This window comes from Rousettus aegyptiacus, unplaced genomic scaffold, assembly GCF_014176215.1.
Source record: "Rousettus aegyptiacus isolate mRouAeg1 unplaced genomic scaffold, mRouAeg1.p scaffold_m13_p_4, whole genome shotgun sequence".
Lineage (NCBI taxonomy): Eukaryota > Metazoa > Chordata > Mammalia > Chiroptera > Pteropodidae > Rousettus > Rousettus aegyptiacus.
Window position 1 is genome coordinate 116466208 of NW_023416307.1, and position 20746 is coordinate 116486953.

The window sequence follows — 20746 nt, forward strand, 5'->3', positions numbered from 1 at the left end:
GATCAATATTTAATAAACACATTTAGAGCTCATATATCCAGTTGTGAGATTCTTTTCAGTGTTGTCAGTAGGTAATCACTTTGTCTAAAGATGCTGATGTTGAGCAATATGGTTTTGCAATTTTCTTAGGGTAATATATTTAGAGCCCACAGTATATCTTTCTGAACACTGGCAAGAGTGGAAAATTGTCAACCAATTTGGAAATTGGAAATAGTCACAAGTCATTTCTGACCAAGTTGTTGAATATAAGGAATGATTTGGCATGATGAAAAGTTAAAAAGCTTAATAGATTTTAAAATAACTCTTATTTCATAAAGCAAAAGTCCAACATTACGTTGAGCAGAAGAATTTATGTTGGAACAAGTAGGTAGTCACATAAGGTGCCTGCTTTGAAAAAATGACTTATTTGAATGTGTATCATCCACAGTTTTAAATCATACATTAGATCAGTGAAAAAACATCTAATTTTATTTAATTATTTTTTTTAGGCGAGGCAACCCTTGGTTGACCTCACAGATTGCAAGGAACTTGTCAGTGTATAATCCCTATTTTTAATTTATCTTTTATGCCTACAGCACCTGGTCTTCCTAGGTGGTCTCCCATCCAAGTATTAACCAGGCCTGACCCTGCCTAGCTTCTGAGATCAGGTGGGCTCGAGCTTGTTCAGGGTGGCATGGCTGTAGACAAAGCATTAAATTTTAAAGAGAGATTTCTTGGTCCAGCTTTCGTAAAGTTTGCCTCTGAAAGAAATATTTTTGGTTTGATATTGTGGTTAAAGAGCCTGAAGGGAACTCTGTTGAGAGTTGAATATAAAAAGACTTCATCAGTAATTTCTGGTTTCCAGAATGCTAAGTCATTGAGAAAATTAGAATACTGCTAAGTGAAGATGGCCAAGAATAGATGTTTATATAGATGCTTACTAAATACTACTATTTAGTATTTGATCTTATGATGCATTTAAAGAAATCATAAGACATTTACTTTCTAGAAAATAAAAACTAAAAGAGAGAATGGCAGTGTCATTATCATTATATAATGCTTTATAGTAAGTTTTGAGAGTTTGGAGAGAGAGAGCCAGGCAAGGTTTTCCCATTGCCTGATATACATTGCCACTTTCAGACAGCAGTAAAATTATTTATAGTCCTGTAACACTTCACAATTTACAAAGAAATTTCATACACTGTATTCCATTTGATCTCCAAACATGCTAAGTAGATGTGATTATCCCTAATTTTCAGATGAAATAACCTGAGGCTGAAAGAGCCTGTGATTTGCCTCAAGTCATTCAATTAAATAGTGATTGATCTGAGGCGCTAAATACTGACCTGGGACACTAAAAGAAGTTCACAGTGTACATCTTTTAAATCTTTTTGAAAAATCTGACTATTTTGATTCACTAGTTTTATAAAACTGGCTTCAAAATATACAAAATGATATAAAATGCCAACTGAACTATGTTTACAAAAATAAATAACTAAAAATAGTTGATGTTATTGCTTGGCTTGAGTGCTAACTTTATCAAAATATAAGTACTTAGATTGGTAACCCAGAAAGGGGACTTGCTTACCCTTTTTCATTTTATGATTGATTGAGAGTTAACAGTCTTACTGAGTTTATTGTAAAATTCACCTCTTTAAGTTAATATGTTTTATTATATCAGCAGACGAGATGATTTTTTTCCCCTGAAATTTTGATGGATGAATTTAGAGAATGGGATACTTTAAAGTGACATTTATTTGCCACACAGTTTTGTCCAACTATAAGGAAAATCTCCTCCAAACAAACCTTATTTCAGTTGGTAAGACTGTTGATCAACACATGTGATTTTGAGCTAGTGTGTTTTTCAGCCTAATTCCAACTCTTTATTCTAAAAACACATACACAGCCCAGTCATTTTGTGGGCATGTAACACATTTTAAAATGTGAGAAATAGAGTAGCATATAAGTTTTCTCATGGTAGAGTAAAAGCCATTTCATTCTGGGAACAAATACCTTTTGAGAAATGATTTCAATGGCACTGGGAGCTTCCACTCTGTTTCATAAAGCTGATGACAACTGCATTCATTTCACAAGGCCATCTGGTTTTAAGAATATTAGAGAAATTTTCTTTTTTGAATGCTTTGTTTGAAGATATCACCTTTCCACAAGGGGGCTTCAACTGTATCTATAATACTTTATTCCTTAGAAAATAAATTTGAAGTAAATATAGGAAGACAGGTAGATCTTACAGTAGCTACATGATTTATTTAAATATTTTATAACGATCTTATTGAAAAATCACATTTTCCTACAAAATTATCTTTTATTATAAAAAAATAATATTAACCAAACATTTAGAAATTAGAGAAGAGTATAAAATACATAATTTCAACACTTTAACAACCACAGTGGTTTGATGGCAATCCTGATAGCCTAATAGTCTGATAGATATGTGTGATTTTGAGTAATTTAATCAAAATATATAAAATGTATCCCAGTTTTTTATTTAATATATTATAAGCATTTTTTAATTTTCTGCATTGTTTTTATAAATATCAATTTAGATCACTGCCGGATAGGTATGCTTTGGTTTCCTGTAACATTCCTTGACATTGTTTGTGTGTTTCTGCTTCTTCACCATTACGGGTAAGATCACCGTAGGGACCTGCGAATACAGGTTTCCCCATGTTCAAGATTTTTTTTTTGTCACCTATATTTCTTCCTTCGAATGGTTATGACATCATAAAATGTATTTCTCACTCTTGAGAACTTTTCTAAGCAACAGCTTCCAGGTGGAGGCCAGATGTATTTACTGTTCTCTCCACTTAAAAGGCTCTTCATCTAAATCATAGCCAGACCAACTGTTGCTTGTCATTATGGAACTTGGCTCAGATGTCACTTCCTCAGAAACTTCTTCTCTGACCACTTGTTATAGGTTGAATTATGACACTACCCCCACCCCCCAAATATGTTGAAATCCTAATCTCCAGTACCTTTGAATATAACTTTATTTGGAAATAAGATCTTTGTAAAAGTAATTGCATTAAAATGAGCTCTTTAGGTTTGGCCCTAACAATGACTGGTGTCCTTATATGACAAGAGAGAAGGGAATTTGGGCACAGAGACATGCAGAGGAAAGAGGGCCATATGAAGACAGAGGCAGAGGTTGGAGTTATACTGTCACAGAATACCCAAGACAAGGAATGCCTAAGGCTGCCAGAAGTTGGAAGAGGCAAGGAAGAATCTTCCCCTAGAGGCTGTAGAGGGAGCATAGCCCTACCAACACCCAGATTAAGACTTCTAGCTTGCAGACCTGTGAGAGAATAAATTTTTATTGTTTTAGAACACTCAGTTTTTAGCTTTTTGCGATAATAGCTCTAGGAAATGAACACACCCTTCTTCTTGAAATAGCATCCACAACCTCCTTGCCCCTTCAGGTTGGTGGATACCTGCCTTGGAATTGAGAGCAATGTTATTTTTGAAGTGGTACCTATGGATATCTGAAAGGTGAATTCTGAAAACTTATTCAGTGCAGGGCACTATAGATGTTGGCGCCTTGGATCAAGGAGCCAAAGATGGCAAAAATAGGGATGAAATTACATCCAAAGAAAACAGTGGAAGAGCACTTTCTTATCTTTTACCTACTGGATCTTCCATGTCCAAAAATGCAAATGATTCAGATTGACACAGAGACTCGTCTCTATTGATGTAGTTGATTTTGCTTTTAGTGTGATAGGATGAGTACTAATCAAGGTTCTTTCCCTGTTGATCCCATCCTCACTCAATTCCTTAATTTCTAGCCTGAGAACCTCCTTGGAGTCTGTGCTCTCACAGATACAACTGAATTGCCTTCTGTAGAAATAGGAATGAACAGAGGTAGACATCAAACTTCAAAGAAGATTCTGGCCTAAGAATGAGACGAACATGTTGGTGCATTCTTTAAGCAAAGTTTCATACCTCTAAAGAAGATGTGATCTATAGAAGGAGAAGTAATAAAAGGGTGGGACCACTGTGAATAGCCCACCCCTTCCCCTCCCCACCAAGAGTTTAGATGTTTCAAAATTAATACTAGAAAGCTGCACAGAAGTTTGGGTACACAATTATTCTTGAGAATTTCTAACCATCAATTGTCAAGCTCTATTTGTCCAGTTGGAAGTGACACTTGTTTCTGCCAAGACTTTTCCCTGTTTCCTATCTGACTCATCATGGTATAATTCCCTATCTCATGCTTGCTGAATTGAAAAAGCCTTGGTGTTGACCAAGGACAGAGTATACATAATCTCTTTGATTGCATTAGAACAACAGTAGAAACCACTGTTGACATCATATTAGCTTTACCATATATTTCCTTGATAAGATCTATAAAACATACTAATATTCACCAGTAAGTGTTAATTATCTAAATAGTAATATCTGGCTCATAGTATGTCCCTTGTAAGTATTTTTCAGATGCATGAATTGTTAAAGTCTATGGTCCTTATATTTATGGGGTTTGTTATATATTCTTGTGTGTTCTAAAAATGAGGATTGGTGTGATCCCACTTAGGAACTTATTCCACGTTGTAACATATGGTGTGCATTTAAAAGACAACTTCCCAGGTCAAAGGGAGTGACTGAGGACTATCATAAAGCCAACTGGGCAGCCAAGAGTGAGCCTGTGGTCTTTCAGTTCTATAGTTTTCTTTGGTGAGCCAAATGTGAGAAACAGGATGTGTTCTTACAAGCCATTCTCTATGGAGAAGCTAAAGTCACACTTAAAAAATGTATGCCAGATCATATCCCTCCCATGATTAAAACTCCCAATGGTTTTTTTGCCTCACTCGAAATAGGACCAATGTCCTTACCATGTTCTAGAAGCCTATATGATCTGTCTCCTGTCTAATTTTCCATTCTCATCTCTGACCTCTTTCTTTTTCTTTATCAGCCACACAAGCCTTCCTTCTTTTTCTTGAACCAAAAGCTCATTCTTGCCTTATAGCTCTTGTATCTGCTGTTTTTCTATATGCCACTGGGGTGACATTGGAATGTTTTAAACAAAGAAATAGCATGATTTGTTTGAACAGATAAAGGAATTTGCAATGACTGGTGGTGGCCGGGAGTGGCAGGCATTACCTTTCTAGCCCTTGTACGTGACACATTTTTGCTTAAAATATCCAAAAGCCATCTTTTATTAAACCAACCACTCCAAAGTCACTTGAATTTTATGTCCAGGGACATCGTCCCAGGAACATTGTACTTAGATAGGACCTGATCAAGGGCTTTCTGGTGACTATTTGAAGAGGTTTGGTTCACTAATATTTTGAATGAAATTTCAAAAACTGTGACTCAACATGCTAGTGCTGAGGTAGTTTTCCTCAGGGATGGTTCTCCTTCCAAAATCTGTGTTGTATCAGGATGCCCCTCCAGGTAGATGTGTTGACATTTAAAGACTCGATAGAGAAGGAGATTTGAGGATTCTCAAGGAACCAAGTACTTAGGGAATCACACTGTTGAAGTGCATTTAAGTTTATTTCTATTCAACAGCTAATTCAGTGTTATTAAACATAGGATTTGACAAGAATAGTCCAAACAAGCTATGCCTAATGAAAAAATGAAAGATTTCATCATTTAACTGGGCATATTAAACTGTTATGACTCTGATTATTGATCAGAAATGGCTCTTCATAATCATGACTGTAGAAGGCTTTGTATTTAATTGGTCATTCCTCAGCTGTCAGAGGTAGCTTTATGCGGAGTCAGATCTGGTACTCTAAACTAACTCTAAACCATGATTTCAGGTATTGCGAAGGACCTTCTCTTGCTGACCCAGCAAAATACTTTGCTTGCCTGCTCAGTGGTTTAGAAAATTATTTTAACAGCAAACAGATTTATGATAGACCAATACAATGAAATTCTGTACATTGAGAATGATCTAGATTTATATTTAATGACATGAAAATATACCTAGGATATATTATCAACTGAAAATCAAAAATACAAGTTCATATAGTTTTATGAAATATTTTATAAAAATAATAGATAAGCGTCTGTGTTTCTAGCTTTATGAAATATAATTGACTTACAATATTGTGCAATTTTAAGGTGTGATGATTTGATACTATGTATATATTGCAAAATGTGATACTTTGATATGCATATATATTACAGAATGTTTACCACAGTAAGGTTAGATAACACATCCTTCACCTCACACAATTACCATTTTGTTGTTATTGTTATGGCAAGAACATTAAAGCTGTCTTCTCTTAGTCACTTTCAGATGTATGATACAGTTTTGTTATCTATAGTCACAATGCCATAACTTAGATCTCCTGAATGTATTTATCTTTAACCGAAAGTCTGTACCTTTTGACCAGCATCTCCTCTTAAGGTTTTCATTTTCATATCCAAATTTTATCAGTGTGAAATGCCATTATGTAAGCCAGATAAGAGTGGAACTGCTGTCACTGAAGTGGAGACAAGCAGATCTTATTGTACACCCCCACCCCCCATTCCCTTGCAGTAGTTCCCAGGCACCTCCTGGGGACAATGGGATTTAGGAAACACAGTTTAGATACCACTGCCCTGTGTGTGAGGGGGGTGGAGGGGTGGGGGGGGGGGTAGGGGCAGTGAGCCAGCTCTAGAGTTTGGTCTTATAACACCTTAATGAAAAATCCAACTAGCTTGGACTTCATTTCTTTATATATGCTGTGGTCACAAAATATTAAATAAATGCTAAAGAATCTTTTATGGACTGAGACTTAGTATCCTTGCGTTCCTTAGGTGCCATTAAACTTTAGTATTAGAGTGGTCAGATTTCAAGAGGCTTCTGATAGCAAACTCAACAGGATATTGTGTAGCTGTCATGCACAAGTACAATCGTGTCATTCAGAGCTGGCGCACGATTATTCATCACCAGTGGGTTATAGAGGACCTTATTTGAGCTTTTTAGAAACTACATGGAAAAGATTTTTACTTGTGTAGCTTCCTGTCTGGTGGCTGTTGAGTTGTTTTCCAAGAACAGCGGGGTTTCCAAGAATATATTTGCAGGGACAGAAGATGGTCAGTGTCCTCAACACACTGGGCACCACTCCCAACTTAATCAGATGAGTTATGTTTCTCTTGTATATATTGCTACTCCAGTTAAGGTTTCATTTGAAAAAAAAAAAAAAAGGTCTGCTGTAGAAAGGACAAGTTTGAAAACTACTGCTCAGCATATCAATCGGTGTGCTAAAATTATGTGTTTTGCCAGTGGGTCAAGTGCTTATTTTTGTAAGCTCAAAATTAATAAACTTGAAACAGAAATATTTTTGTCTGTGAGAAGGAAAGGAAAAATTTTATGAATTAACATTTTGCCTTAGTTGTGATCATTTATTTGCTACAGTGAACTAAGATAAAATTATGTCTATTTAAAAAAATAAACATTTTAAAAATAAATCGTAGAAAGCTTGAAAAATGTCAATATGCATAATGACAAATACAATTTATCCACATTCTCAAGCCAGAGAAAACTACCATAAACATTACAGCACATTTCCTTTAAATCTCTTTTCTATACTCCTATGTATGTGCTTACATATTCGGCGTGGTAGTGTATGTAAAGTTTTATTTTCTATTCCTTTTGTTTCACATTATATCCTGAGCCTTTCCCCTGTCATCAGAAATTCCATTATGTGGATGAATCAAAATTTACTTTACTACTATGTTCCTTTAGGATATTTAGGTTGTTTTAAATTTTACTCATGAATAATGCAGGGTACCTCTTTGTAAATGAATATTTAATAGTATCTTATATTTTCTATCAGAGAGGCCTAGAAATATGATTACTGAGTAATGAGTAGGAAGGATTATCTTTAAAGCTACACATACACGCTGTTCAACTTCAAGTCAGTGTATCCACATATGCAGTGTGGGTGGTTACTATTACTGCTCTGTCCTCAGCAGTGTACATTAGCATTGCTGTTTTTGGAAGTGGGGGCAATGTGACCCATCCATTTAAGAAATATTCATTGAGCACCTGATATGTTCCAAACCCTGTTCTAAAAAAAGGTGAGTATATTAGGGATAAGACAAAGTTCTTGTTCTCGTTGAACTTATAGCAGGAAGACTGAAAAACAAATGCATAAATATATAATTTACCTCATTATACGATTGCAGTAAGCGGCTATTACAATAAGCATTGGCAGAATGGGGTTAGTTGTTGTGAAATCTGCCACCAATTACCTCTGAGGCCCCTTTCAGGCTCTTGGGCAAGATCTGTTATTCATTTGGGCCACTTTATTTTATAGAGAAATATATTTATTCATTGTTTTCTTTTACACGATGCCTTTAGAATTTGCAGTCCTTTGTTGTAGGTACTCAAATCAGGCTTTTTAATTCTTTTGTCATTTCAATTATTGTAATAATTTATATGCCACAAGCACTTTTTGTTTTTAGTAATACAAAAAGATTCAGTATGGAGAGTTATGATTACTCAAGAGTTTTGCATGCTTTTTTTGCTCTGTTTTTGTTGTTTTCTAATAGTAGAGCTAAGGAATAGTAAAAGAGCAATAGCATCTTCATGCCAAATTTAGTGCTTACATTGTGTGGTTAGAGGAGAAAAATGAGAGTTCTGAAAAATGAGAGTTCTGAAAATGAGAGTTCTGAAAATAAGTGCTTCAAATATTCAGAGTATATATTTAACTTGACATATAATTAAATATCTTTCTCTTGCACTTGATAGTTATGAGAGATACTCTTACTGATGTTAGGGGTATGTCACTAGTTTCTGCAGGTGCGCTTGTGTAAGGCAGAGAGACATACAAAGAGTTCTGGTGTGTTGAGCATTTACTGTGCAGCCAGGCTGACAGGTGTAAATCATGGACCCACCTGAATAGCTCTGTGACCTTGGGCAAGTTACTTCATCTTTTTGGGCCTTGGATTGTTCCCATTCTATGGCTTATGAGGATGAAGTGAGTTAATATATGTAAAATTCTTAGAATTGTGCCTGACTCATAAAAAAAAACTCAATAAATTTTAGATGATGTTGTTGTTATTATTTTATTTTGATTTAGCACTGTATCTCTGAGAACTGCTCCCAGGCCCTTGATACAGAACTATGTGTTAGGGTCATTTTCTTACTCAGGTTTTCAACTAAGCATGTGCATATGATTTATACAATCGTACTGCTCTCAGATTTCCCAGATCTGATTTGTGTTTTCTCTTTTTCTCTTAGAATCATCACTTAATGTCTTTTGTTGTCTGGCTATAACAGTCTCCTCCTTCTCTTTCCTAAGACAGGTACCTGTTGCACTCAAACACTCACAATTTCGACTTTGCCCACCTCTCCTAGTTGAGTACTCCTTTGACAGCTGTGGAACAGTGTCAACAAGTGTCCTCACTCAATATGAAAATGAGATCTCCTGAGATGATTTCTTATGACTGGTGCATCTCACAGGATTATATTTTGTGCACCCCAGCAACATTAGCATCTTTCACCAGTTCTCTAATTATCCAGTGATTGGAAACATTTTGAAACATGCGCTCTTATTTAGGTTAATGAACTTTGGACATTCGGGGGAAAATCTCTCCCATCTCATACTCATGGATAAATTCCCTAGTTGTTTCTTATTTCGTCTTGCTCTCTTCTCACACAAATTCCATGCTGGAGAATTCTTCATGGACATGTGGGCAGGTATCGTTGGCCCACTGACTAGTGATTTTCACCTTGACTACACACTGAAGTTATCTTTAAAAGTTTAGAAAATACTGTTTTTGGGTCCCCAGCCGCAAAGATTCTGATTTTACTGGTCTGGGGCATTGGTTATCAAGGAATAGTTTTCTGTGTTTTAACAAGCCTTCTGGTTGATTCCGATGTATGCTAAAATTTAAGAACCACTGGTCTAATATGCAGCTCTTGTTGAGAACCACTATAATGGCTTCCTCTGGATGATGTAATCATAAGAAGTATCAGCTTTTAAATATTAGTCAAGCTGTTAAGACTAGGGTTCTGTATAAACAGAAGTAAAATTCATTTGTAAGTTCCTGCTTGTGGACATATGGTAGATTGAGTTACCAAGTTGTCTCTGAATGAAGCTCAACTTTCAGTTTTCTAATATAAGACAGCTTTATGATTGATCCATTATGTCTTCTTCTGGAAAATTGTATATTATTGATAAAGTTTTGGCATGGGATATTGAGTTAGGCCTATTTTTTCATTTCACTGAGTTCTTAATTAAGCCAGTTTATATGAAAGACTTGACAGACAAGACTTGGAGTTAAATGTATTGATTTGCATATTGATTTTCTTTGAATCTTGTGGTTGCCACTGAATATCACACCCGACCGGAATCTGCTTTGTTTTGATAAGAAAGATAGCTTATTGCTTAGGCTATTAAATTGCAAAATAACGTAAAGGTCGTCAACCATTTTCTTTTATGGCTGTTGGAGGAAAAGTTCAGATTAAAGTTAAAGTGACTAGCTTGAATGTTGACAGGATGTTTTTACTTACCCTGGATTTACAGTTCTGTTTATCTTTAAAACATCATCAGATAATTCTATAGCAGTGCTTCTCTACTTTAACATACTTAGAATACCCTGTAAGAGTTGTTAAACCTAGATCCCTAGGTCCCACGCCAAAGTTTCTGATTCAGTAGGTCAAGGGTGGGACCTGAGTTCGCATCTAACAAGTTCCCAAGTGACATGGCTGCTCCTGGTGGTAGTGGTGGGGGACATACTTCACTTTGAGAACTACTTCTCTAAAGCATTTTATATTGTATTTCATAGTACATTATTATAAAGGGTATAGCTGAGGGAAAATAATGGTAAGAACAATCTTTACAAAGATTACCCAGAAATATGTTTTATCATAGGAAGTAGTAATATGCTAGCATAGTTCCAAAACATTTGCTCTAAGTACAAATTTCATACTCTCCTGATTCCATTTGTTGCTATGGGGCCCCATAGTAATATTAAACAACTATCCATCTCAGAGGTTTGTGAAGCGTTTTTGACTTCGCCATGTCCACTCGTGTAATGGGAATATTCTCTGCAATGTCGAAAGCCTAATTCAGAGGATACGTATTTCTGGAAAATGATGTTAATGCAGCACTGGGCTCAGTCTCCTCTGAGTTCATATCCCACAAGGATTTTTATCAATTAGTGCCTAGCTAGTCTATTTTCTGGATCCTTGACATCTATAGCTAGAGAACCCAAAACTAGGTAGTAAAAGTTTTCACTGCAACTGAGTGCTTTCAGCCTCTGGATGTCCAAGTATACAATTACAAACCCACCTATCACCTAACATGCAGCCTTTGCACATAAACATTCTAAGTTACATAACTCCTTTAAGAGAGAGAAAAGATTCCTATATCCTGCATCCCAACTGCAAAGAACCTACAAAATAGTGCGGTACCAAAAGGAGGTGCATAGTGCCTCCAGATCCACTAAGAGTCCATTTTAGAGAAGGCAAATATCCATCATAAACATGCCTCTAATAAGCCTTAGTTAAGGGAATACAGAGCTTAGAGTAAAGGCATCTAAGAGATAGCTTTTTATATTTGCTTGTTGGGAGACAATGCTGTGTGTGTCTCTCACATTTCTGCATATTTCTATATGTCTTTGCATTGTACTTAACTGTTTCAGACTAACTTTTCAAGGATATTTTTACAGTGAACAGCTTTGGAATAGAGAGAGAGTTTCCCCTTCTGTAGTAAAGGGTAGGCATTTATATTGCCTGTTACAAAATTTAGTTCTCTAAGCCCAGCACTCATCTCCTAAAATGCAACTCACCCCATGGGCAAGTGTCACCTTCCCCTCTCTACATCATCCTGTTGGAATTGGGGCTTGGGGAAATGGTACAAAAATGCTGACACTCTAGCTATTGCTATAATAAACTGTCCTTTGTCTGGTGACCTTAGAGTCCTGTATATTCTACCAGCATCCATAGAACTGTGGCAGGTTAATTTGTTAACTTGCAAGTAGGGAAAATATCAGACCCTTCACAGTTCTTGACACAGAGTATCCAGCACAGTTCTATCCTTTGTTACATGCTCTCTTGGAGCTGTATTCTTTCCTTTCAGAACACTTATTTTTGTAATTGTACATTCTGTACCCTCATAGTATAAGTATTTGATTTATATTTATTTCTCCACTAGACTTTCTGAAATAAGAGCTGTGTACTTTGTTTTAATTTATTTTGTTCACTTTTGAAACTCAAATGCCCCACATAGAGCCTGGTGCATGGTCAGAGCCTAACAAAATTTAGTGAATGAATGAAAGAATTGAGCCTTCTTTGGTCAGCTCTTATTGCCAGTTGGATTCCCTGAAAGAGACTCTGAGATTAGCATCCAGGATTTTATTAGGATCAACACCTGTGGAAGGGAGGAGACGAAAGCAGGGCTGGGCAAAAGGATTCATTCTCAGCAAACTCCCACCCAATCCTATTGGGAGCTGCCCTCAGCGTTGTCCTGAGTTGAGGCAACTTCAAGGGGCAGGACCTTTATACCCTCTCATTGACCATCTGTGGAATGTGTGCTTCCCTGGGTGTGGGGTGAGACCATGGATGAGGCCATTTTCACTGGAGACATTTTCAAAGAAGGCTGATCATTGAGGGTCATCTTCCAGAAATATTCTGGCATCTGGGGGCATAATTGCTTCATCACTGAAGACAGATCCGGGAGGCATATCTCACAGTCTCCCGTAGTCTCTCCCCTCAGTATGTGTTTTGCTGCCTGCACTCTTCTTTCCATCTGCTTTTAAGTATGCTTTGGGACTCAGCTCAATTGTTTCATCTTTTACAAAACAGTTTGTGAATTTCTCTCCTGACTCTCCCCTCAGGCTTGTTTGTGCTCTCCGTGTTTTGTAGAGGCTTCCCATAAGCATTTTCACCCTGCTGTCATTTTTTTACATGTCTCTCTCTATTATGGGACTAAGGGCTTCTTGTGGACAGAGACTATGTTGTATTTGTATATCCCTAGACCTTACTGCAAGACCTAGCATCAGTGGTGTGCGAGAGCTGGCTCATAATGACTCATGAGTGCCAAATATTAAAGGAATTTTGTAAGTAGATTGTTAAATATAGTAATTACTTAAAATTCAGTTACATAAAACTATAATTGAATAAGTTATATCGAAAGACAAAGAAAATAAATACTAAATACCCTTTCTAATTGTTTTTCTGCCTTTTTCTATTATCCATACTCTAGAAGTTATTTACACCTATGTTGTCTGTAGTGGGAAATACTTATATAGTGATGGGAACTGAGCATTTCTTCCCAACTCCACATTCAGTGACATCACACTGGCAGCTTGAAATTGGCCACAGTGGAGGAATTTACTGCGGAAACTGGCAAATCCTACAGATCAGGGCTCTGTCTCAACTAGAACTGATTGTTGAACATTTGTATGCTCAGCACTGCCTGGCAAAAGGCGGTACTCAAAAAATGTCAGATAACCTTTGAGGAAAGAGATTTTGGAAAATTTCATTTAGGCTGGCATGAGACTGGCAGCTATGGAAGCCCAGATGGAGATTTGAGGAAGCCCTTGTGGATCTGGGACAGTTAAAGATCGGTGCTACGGGGACGAGGATATTGTTGCCATTTTACTTACTGTTCCCAGACTACTTAAAATAAATGTGTGGAGCTCAGCATGTTTAAAACACACTCTTCTGAGGTTGTTCCTTTATATTCAGTTTCTTAGTTCAAGAAGCTGGTGATAACTGCAATGGAATGTTAACTGAGAGGAAGAGAGATTGACTTTTTTTTTCTATTTACTTTTAGCTGAAACCTCAAGACACAGGCTCTGAGCGACTGCATACCATTTTAATTGCGAATATAATTTATTTTGATCGCCATATGGCTATATCATGATATATGTTTAATTTTACTAAACTGTTGTGTGTGATAATTCTTAGGTGACAGATGTGGTTAGTGGTGCTGCCAATTAAGTTGCTGAAGGGGCAGGTTTTCCTAAAGTGGAGATCAAGGGTTGCATCTGTACGGCCAAGTGAACTGAGGAATAGAAGCAATTATTTGTGATTCTGCCCAAAGTGTCAGGGTCTGAGGAGGAAGGGCTGGGGCATGAGGCTGAACTGGCGGCTGAGTCTCTCTTTCATTTAATGACATGATGCTCCTCCAACCTCCTCTATATTGGGCCAAAGGAGACATTTTATTTTATTTTTTAAAATGAAAAGTCTTTCATTTTATTATTATAGCATAAATTTGTACTCCTGTAAAATAAAATAAAGACAATACAGAAAGGAATAAAGAAGAAAGTAAAAAATAAATTACCTTATACCCTAACACTGAAATAATCCTTTAAACATTTTGGTATTTACCTCTACAGATTTAAATTTAACCTTGGTCCTACAAATCAAAAAGATTGGATTGAAAGTTATTATTCACAATTTAAGCTTAACAGTAAATTTCCTTGCAATATCTACATATAAAACAACATTTTAATATTGTTTCCTAACATACTAGCCCCGTGGAGGTTTTGATGTGTTCTCTAACTCCACTGAAATGTATAGTTTATAATATTTAAAAGACTTAAAAGCTAATATGGAACTATCACAACCTTTGATTTCATTGGAAATTATGAGGGCAAATTGAAGATGAAAATGTGGGGCCCATTGGCTTTTGAATGTCACAGAATTCTTCTGACAGATTTCTCTCAGGGGATGAGGAACCTGGAAATGTGGATGGGGTTTTATTTTTGGCTCATTCATTCAACACACATCTGTACTGACTCTGTCAGGCACTGGTGTCTCAGAGATGAATAAGATGCAGCTACTGCCCACAGTAGTGGACATAGCTGTGTAAACAAATTACGACAGGATATGATAATTGCCATTACAAGGATTTTAAACAGAGATCTATGGGACCAAAGAGAATATGATACAGAGATTAATTCTTCCTGAAGTCACTAGGGGAATATATCAGTTAGATCCTTTTCTCTTGCATATAAAAACTCAACATAAACAAGCAAAAAAGAAAAAAAAAACTAGGAACTCAAATGGTGTCATTAAAAATATGCCTCTTGTTCTTCTTGTCTTGACTACTTTTTCCTTAGCAAAGTCTTTACTTTTCTGCAAGCTCTTTCCATATGATGGCGGAAATGGTCTGCTATAGCAAGATGACTTTTTATCGCATTTTTCTTATTCACTCCTCCTTCCTAGTAGTGTGGAGGAGTTCTGGTATTCTGTCCTAGCTGGTGTCACGTGCCCCTCTTTGAACCAGTCCCTGTGTCTAGGGCGATTGGCTAAGTTTAAGTCACAGGACCTTTCCTGTAGCCTCCCTTGAGCCCTATGTGCTGAGAGTGGGGAAGGATGTGTCCTAAACCAGCAGGAATGGGTGCTGGCAGATGTTCACTATAGGAAGAGCTTACCTGGGAAGTGAGGCTTGGCTTACATTTTGCAGCATGAATAGTCCTTCACCAGATAAAGGCTTTGAGTGTCAGGGGAATATTTGGGTGGCTGAATTAGAGTAATGCAAAAGATAAGGGTGTTGGGGTGAGGCCAGAAACAGAGGAGACATAAATCCAAATTGCTTAAGGCCTTTTAGACTATACTAAGAAATTTGTATTTATCCTTCCAGGTATGATGGTGCCAATGGAAGTGTTTAATGTGGCTAAATGATGTGGTTAGTTTTGACTTTTAGGATGACAGCTCTGGTAAAAAGATGGAAGATGAGGTGAATCTGGTTTTGTCAGAAAAAGGTAGAAATCTGTCAGCCAAGAGTGGCACATTCTAGTTGCCAGCTGGCCTGGGGCCCCTGGCTGAGGATGGTGGAGGAAAATGCCAATGGGTTAGCAACATCTGGGCAGGATGGGAGATAGTAGTTAGTGTGTGGGTTATGTATTTGACGACCCTGATCAAACTGTGGCCAATGAGAGATCATTAAAGTCCTTTTCTTTTCCTTTGTTTCCAAAACAAGAAAAAAAATTTAAAAAAAATTTGCATGTTTTAATATAGTTCCCTTTATATATCAGTGAAACAATGAAACATTATTAGATCTAACATAACTGTTAACATATATATTTAAAAAGTAGGAAGTTCCTGCTTGGACGTGTCCTCCTGAGAGAGTTCTAGAAACTGAACATTATATGGTATTTCCTGTGGTCACAGCTGTCACATGACCCATACTCTTTGGTCTTGAGTTATAAATCTTCATCTCATTTCTCTGGGCTTGAGTTTTAAGGCATGATAATAGATGGTGTTAGATTGAACTGCTTCTTTTTAGATTTTCTACTCTCAGTATATGGAAGAATAGATTAATTTATAGTATGATTAATCTGTTACCTTTCACAAGCCATAAATTTACTTTTCTATGTTAAGGTATAACTCTAGAGGGGAGAGGGCAAGAATAGATCTCAGACCATGAATAATAAATTATTAAAGTTGAAGATGAATGTGTGAATGACTATAAGGAACAGAATTAACTAATGGAATTTTTTTAAATGAATATTTTAAATGGATAGTCAATTAGTACCCTCTTTAAACGTATGAAAATTAGCAATGCAGCCAGATTCTTCAAATCAGATCCCTACCTAACTTTTGAGCTTCTTCTCTTGACATCAGCCTGCTTCTACTTTATGCCTCTGAAATCCCAAGTTCTGTTTGCAGCTCTTTTGGATGTGCCATGCTGCTTCAGAACTATGTGTTTCCATTCATGCTGTTTCCTCTATCTGGCATGATATTCTCACCCACTCTTCCCACTTAACGTCTTTCAAAACCCAATTCACTTTGCCACTTCTAGGAAGCATTCCTTGATGCTCTCTCCCTTCTTTCCTATACCTTAAACATACTTCCATTATTTCACTCATCTTACTTGATTACAATGGTTTGTTTATCTAGCTGTCTTCCCTACTTGACTGTGAGCTTATTTGTGATATTGGTCATATTGTATTTTGGTATCCCAGTATGTAGTGGGAGATCAAAAAAATGCCCGCGGGATCGATTGAATACCAGTGTTAGAGATATCTCAGATGACTCTTAGAAGCCTCAGTATATAGCGGAAGAAAAAAATTAAGATTAGTTTCACTTTCCCAGTCTTCTAATGTCAGAGGCATGAAAGACCTCAATATGAAAAGGTTTCTAATTTGAGATGTTTCAGTGGAGTCCATTTTCCTCTTCATTTATTTTTGGCTGATTTGAAAAAAGCACAGTTACTTCTGAAATGGAATAGTAGATCAAGGGTGTGTTATTCACTTACGGAAACATCTTTCTCTTCCTAAGTACCTGGGAAGGCGTGTGCTTTCTTTGCTTCTGGCTGCACTGACAGCCCAGGGTCAGAGACTTTCATTTCTGATGCTCTGTGTGTAGCCTCCAGCAGATCACGTCCTACTTGTTCTTCCTGGCAATGTTTTATTCATTAGAGTGTTGCCAAATGGAAATTATTTTTTTGACTGTTAACAAGCCATGCTAAAACGAACCTCTCTGTAAAAAAATAAGAGTTATACCAAACTCAGGTGTGGAGATAGAGCCATTTCTCTACTCCTGACTTCAATGTGGGACTGGGGCAAAACTCTTGCTTGGGGACACTTCCCAGTAATCAGAGAGAGCTTTCCTGATTACCCTGTATAAAGTAGCACTCTCCATCCCTTTGTTCTACTTTATTTTCTTCATAGCACTTATCATCACCTGGTATATTCATTCGTTTGTTTATTTTCAGTCTTTTGTACTAGAATATTAACAACATGAGAGCAGGAGATTTATTCACTGCTGGATTCGAACTCCTGGAACCATGCATGGCACAGAGTAGATGCTTAATGGATACATGCCAATTAAATGGAGGGTGGTACTTACCACAACTACTCCTAAAGACCTTCCCACGTGCCACACAATGTAGTTAGCATTTGTAATACATACTTTTGTGTTCTTTTCTCACCACCCACCCAATAGGGTATTCTATCATTTTCCTTTACCCTGCGAGAAATGAAGTTTAGAGAGATGAACTTGAAATGTCAAAGATTACATAGCTGGTATCTAGTGAAGCTGAACAGTGTCGGAGCCTGCATTTTAAACTAATATGTTGTTTGTGATGGGTAGGTCCAGGTTTGTGGTCCAATCATCGTAATTAGGTGATGTTTCTTGTGCAATATTCTGTCATTTGGGGTCTTTTTTCCCCCTGTGTCATATGCCATGCCTTCACAGTTAGTATTTTTTCTCCATAAAAATAATAATTTGAAAAGATTTACAATTTTTATGTAGCAGATGCTACCACAAAGTATTATTAATCCCTTTGCACAGATGGAGAGAGGAGATTCTGATAGGTTATGTGACTTACCCAAAGTCATGTTGCTGATAAATGACATAACCAGGACTTGAACCAGACTTTTGGTTCTGGTGCCCATTTGTGGACCCACAACCCTGCACTGTCTCACTAGAAATTCATTATGTGATATTTTATGACAATCTTAAGCTATATTTTAATCTTAAGAAAACTAGTGCAATCTTAAACTATATGTTAGTAAATTAATGTCTGTGCAATGGAAAAGAATACTCTCAGGGAGCTTTGTGATTGTTGGGCCATGTGTGGAGGACCGCACACATTTTAAGAGGAGGTGTCAAACCAGAGAACATCTGATGCAGGGGAAGGAGTAGGAACCCTTTACTTGAAGAATGGCTGAACAAGGTAGAGATGCCTGCCTTGTAGGAAGGAAGAAGCAGACTAGGGATGCCTGTTGGTTCAGAGATAGGACCTGAAGCATAGTTGGGCAGAAGAAGAAGGGACAGGCTTCCTATTTATGAGGAGGCTGCATATCAAGGTGGTTGTAAGCTTAAGCCCTAGGTTTATATTGTCTGGATTTATATTCCAGTTTATTCTCTTACTAACTGCTCTCCTTGGACAACTTATTTCACCTCTGTCTCATTTGTTTAGTCTCTTAAATGGGAATAATCTTCTTTCATTGTGTTGAGATGAGAATTAATTGAGACAAGACGTGAAAAGCCCTTAGTATAGTGCCTAGTGCATAGTAAATGCCCAATAAATGTTGGCTATCATCATTGTTATTGACAGTCATGACTTCAGAGGACAAAAGGAAAGATGACTGTGATGGACGCAGACTCCTGGTGCCAGTGCTTATTAGCGGAATCTATCAGTTAGCTAGTTCAACAACTTCATATTACAAAAGAGGTACCTGAGCCTCATAGAGCAGAAAGTTCTGTTTTGAGGTTGTATAGAGAGTTATATACAGAACTATCACTCAACTCTTCTAACAAATACCATCTAAAGTTTTTATATTTGGCTGGTGGCTATACTGACCCCCAGCTCTAGTTCAGCAGTACAGAGTGATGCACTGTCAGCCTCAGGGAGTGTGACCTTTGTTAGACCTTCATCACCACTCTGTTGACACCTAAAAGGGTTCTTAGATGAAGGCAGGTGAAACTAAACAACATTAACCCCTCCATCAGCCTTTCTTGCCGATTCCACCACCAAACCTACCCAGAAACTAACTGCTTCCCTCAAGCTCTATTGCTGCCCCCTACGTTCTTGCCACCATTATCTCTCATCTGAACAATTGAAATAATCTCCAGACTGGCCTTCCCTGCCACCACTTTGTTCCTACAATCTATTTTCTAGGGATCTTATGACAAATAAATCCAATCATGCTTTCACCCCCACCCTGCTTAGCATCTTCTAACTGGCTTTCTATTGTCCTTGGAACAGAATCCAGACACCTAACCATGGCTTGCTAACCCTGTAGGATCTGCTCCTGCCTTGTTCTTGGCTGCCATTTTCCTTCAACTCCTACTTGCTGATAAGCTCCAGTCACACTGGCATTCTTCCTGTTCTCAAAATATGAGTTAGTTCCTACTTCAGGACCTTTGCATATGTTCTTCCACCAGATATTTGAATGGATGGCTTCTCCTTATTACTCATACTTCAGCCTAACTGTCTCTGCCTTAGAGAGGCTGTCCCTAAATATGGTGGTGCTGTTCTCCTCTCTCTCATCTTAATTTATTATCCTCGTGGTACAGACCCACTTTCTGAAATTACCCAGAAGTAAGTGTTTCTCTGAGTGAATCATTTACATTGGGGCATTTTTACTTGTTTTATGCTATATCCTCACTCTAAAAATAATGTCTGAATTTTGTTAGAAGCCCTTTATTTCTTGAATGAACCCCTTGTGATGAGTTTACTTCATCATAGAAGTTTGTATTCATAACAGGAACAAAGAAGGCCACATCAGAAGAAAGAACTCTGGACCCAAATGCGGTCTTCCTAGACAGTTTATTTCTAACTAACTCCATCAGGAAGGATGAGGTTAGGTCCTTTTAAGCTTTGAATGCAAAAGGACATTATGGCTAAATGTAAGGGAGAATCCACAAATCAGCCATTCAGAATTTGAAATGAATTGAAGGTAGAATTGGAGAGTGGTCAAGAAGGCAGTAATTTATCATCTCCACCAATATTTTAAACCACCATTTAGCCTCTTGCTCCTTCTTTTTAGCTATATGTTTCTTTCCTTACCTCCATTTCTAGGATCTTAAGGTGGCAAATAGTGTGATGAATGACCATGGGGACATAATATTACCTAGTTAATTTCTAAGGCAGAGTTACAAGCTTTCAAATGCCTTTAGGGGCCAGAAAAATAGCAGAAATGGATGAATTTCTGTGTGTCAGGAAGTAGACCGGTGGTCAGGTGAACTGGGGAGTATATGACCACTGCAAAGTGTGTGTATTAAACACAAAACAAGTTAACAGTTGGATTCGTTCTTTGGCTGGCTATCTTGAGTGTCCAATATGAGGACTACTTGTCCTGATTTTATGACTAATTTTTAAAAGCCAGTCAGTATCTTTTGGTTGTG

General features: G+C 37.3%; 1 pseudogene; it reads right to left on the reverse strand.

The window, feature by feature from the left end:
- Positions 1-566: 566 nt before the first annotated feature.
- On the reverse strand, positions 567-685 carry LOC118601873 (annotated as a pseudogene).
- Between the last annotated feature and the right edge of the window lie 20061 nt (positions 686-20746).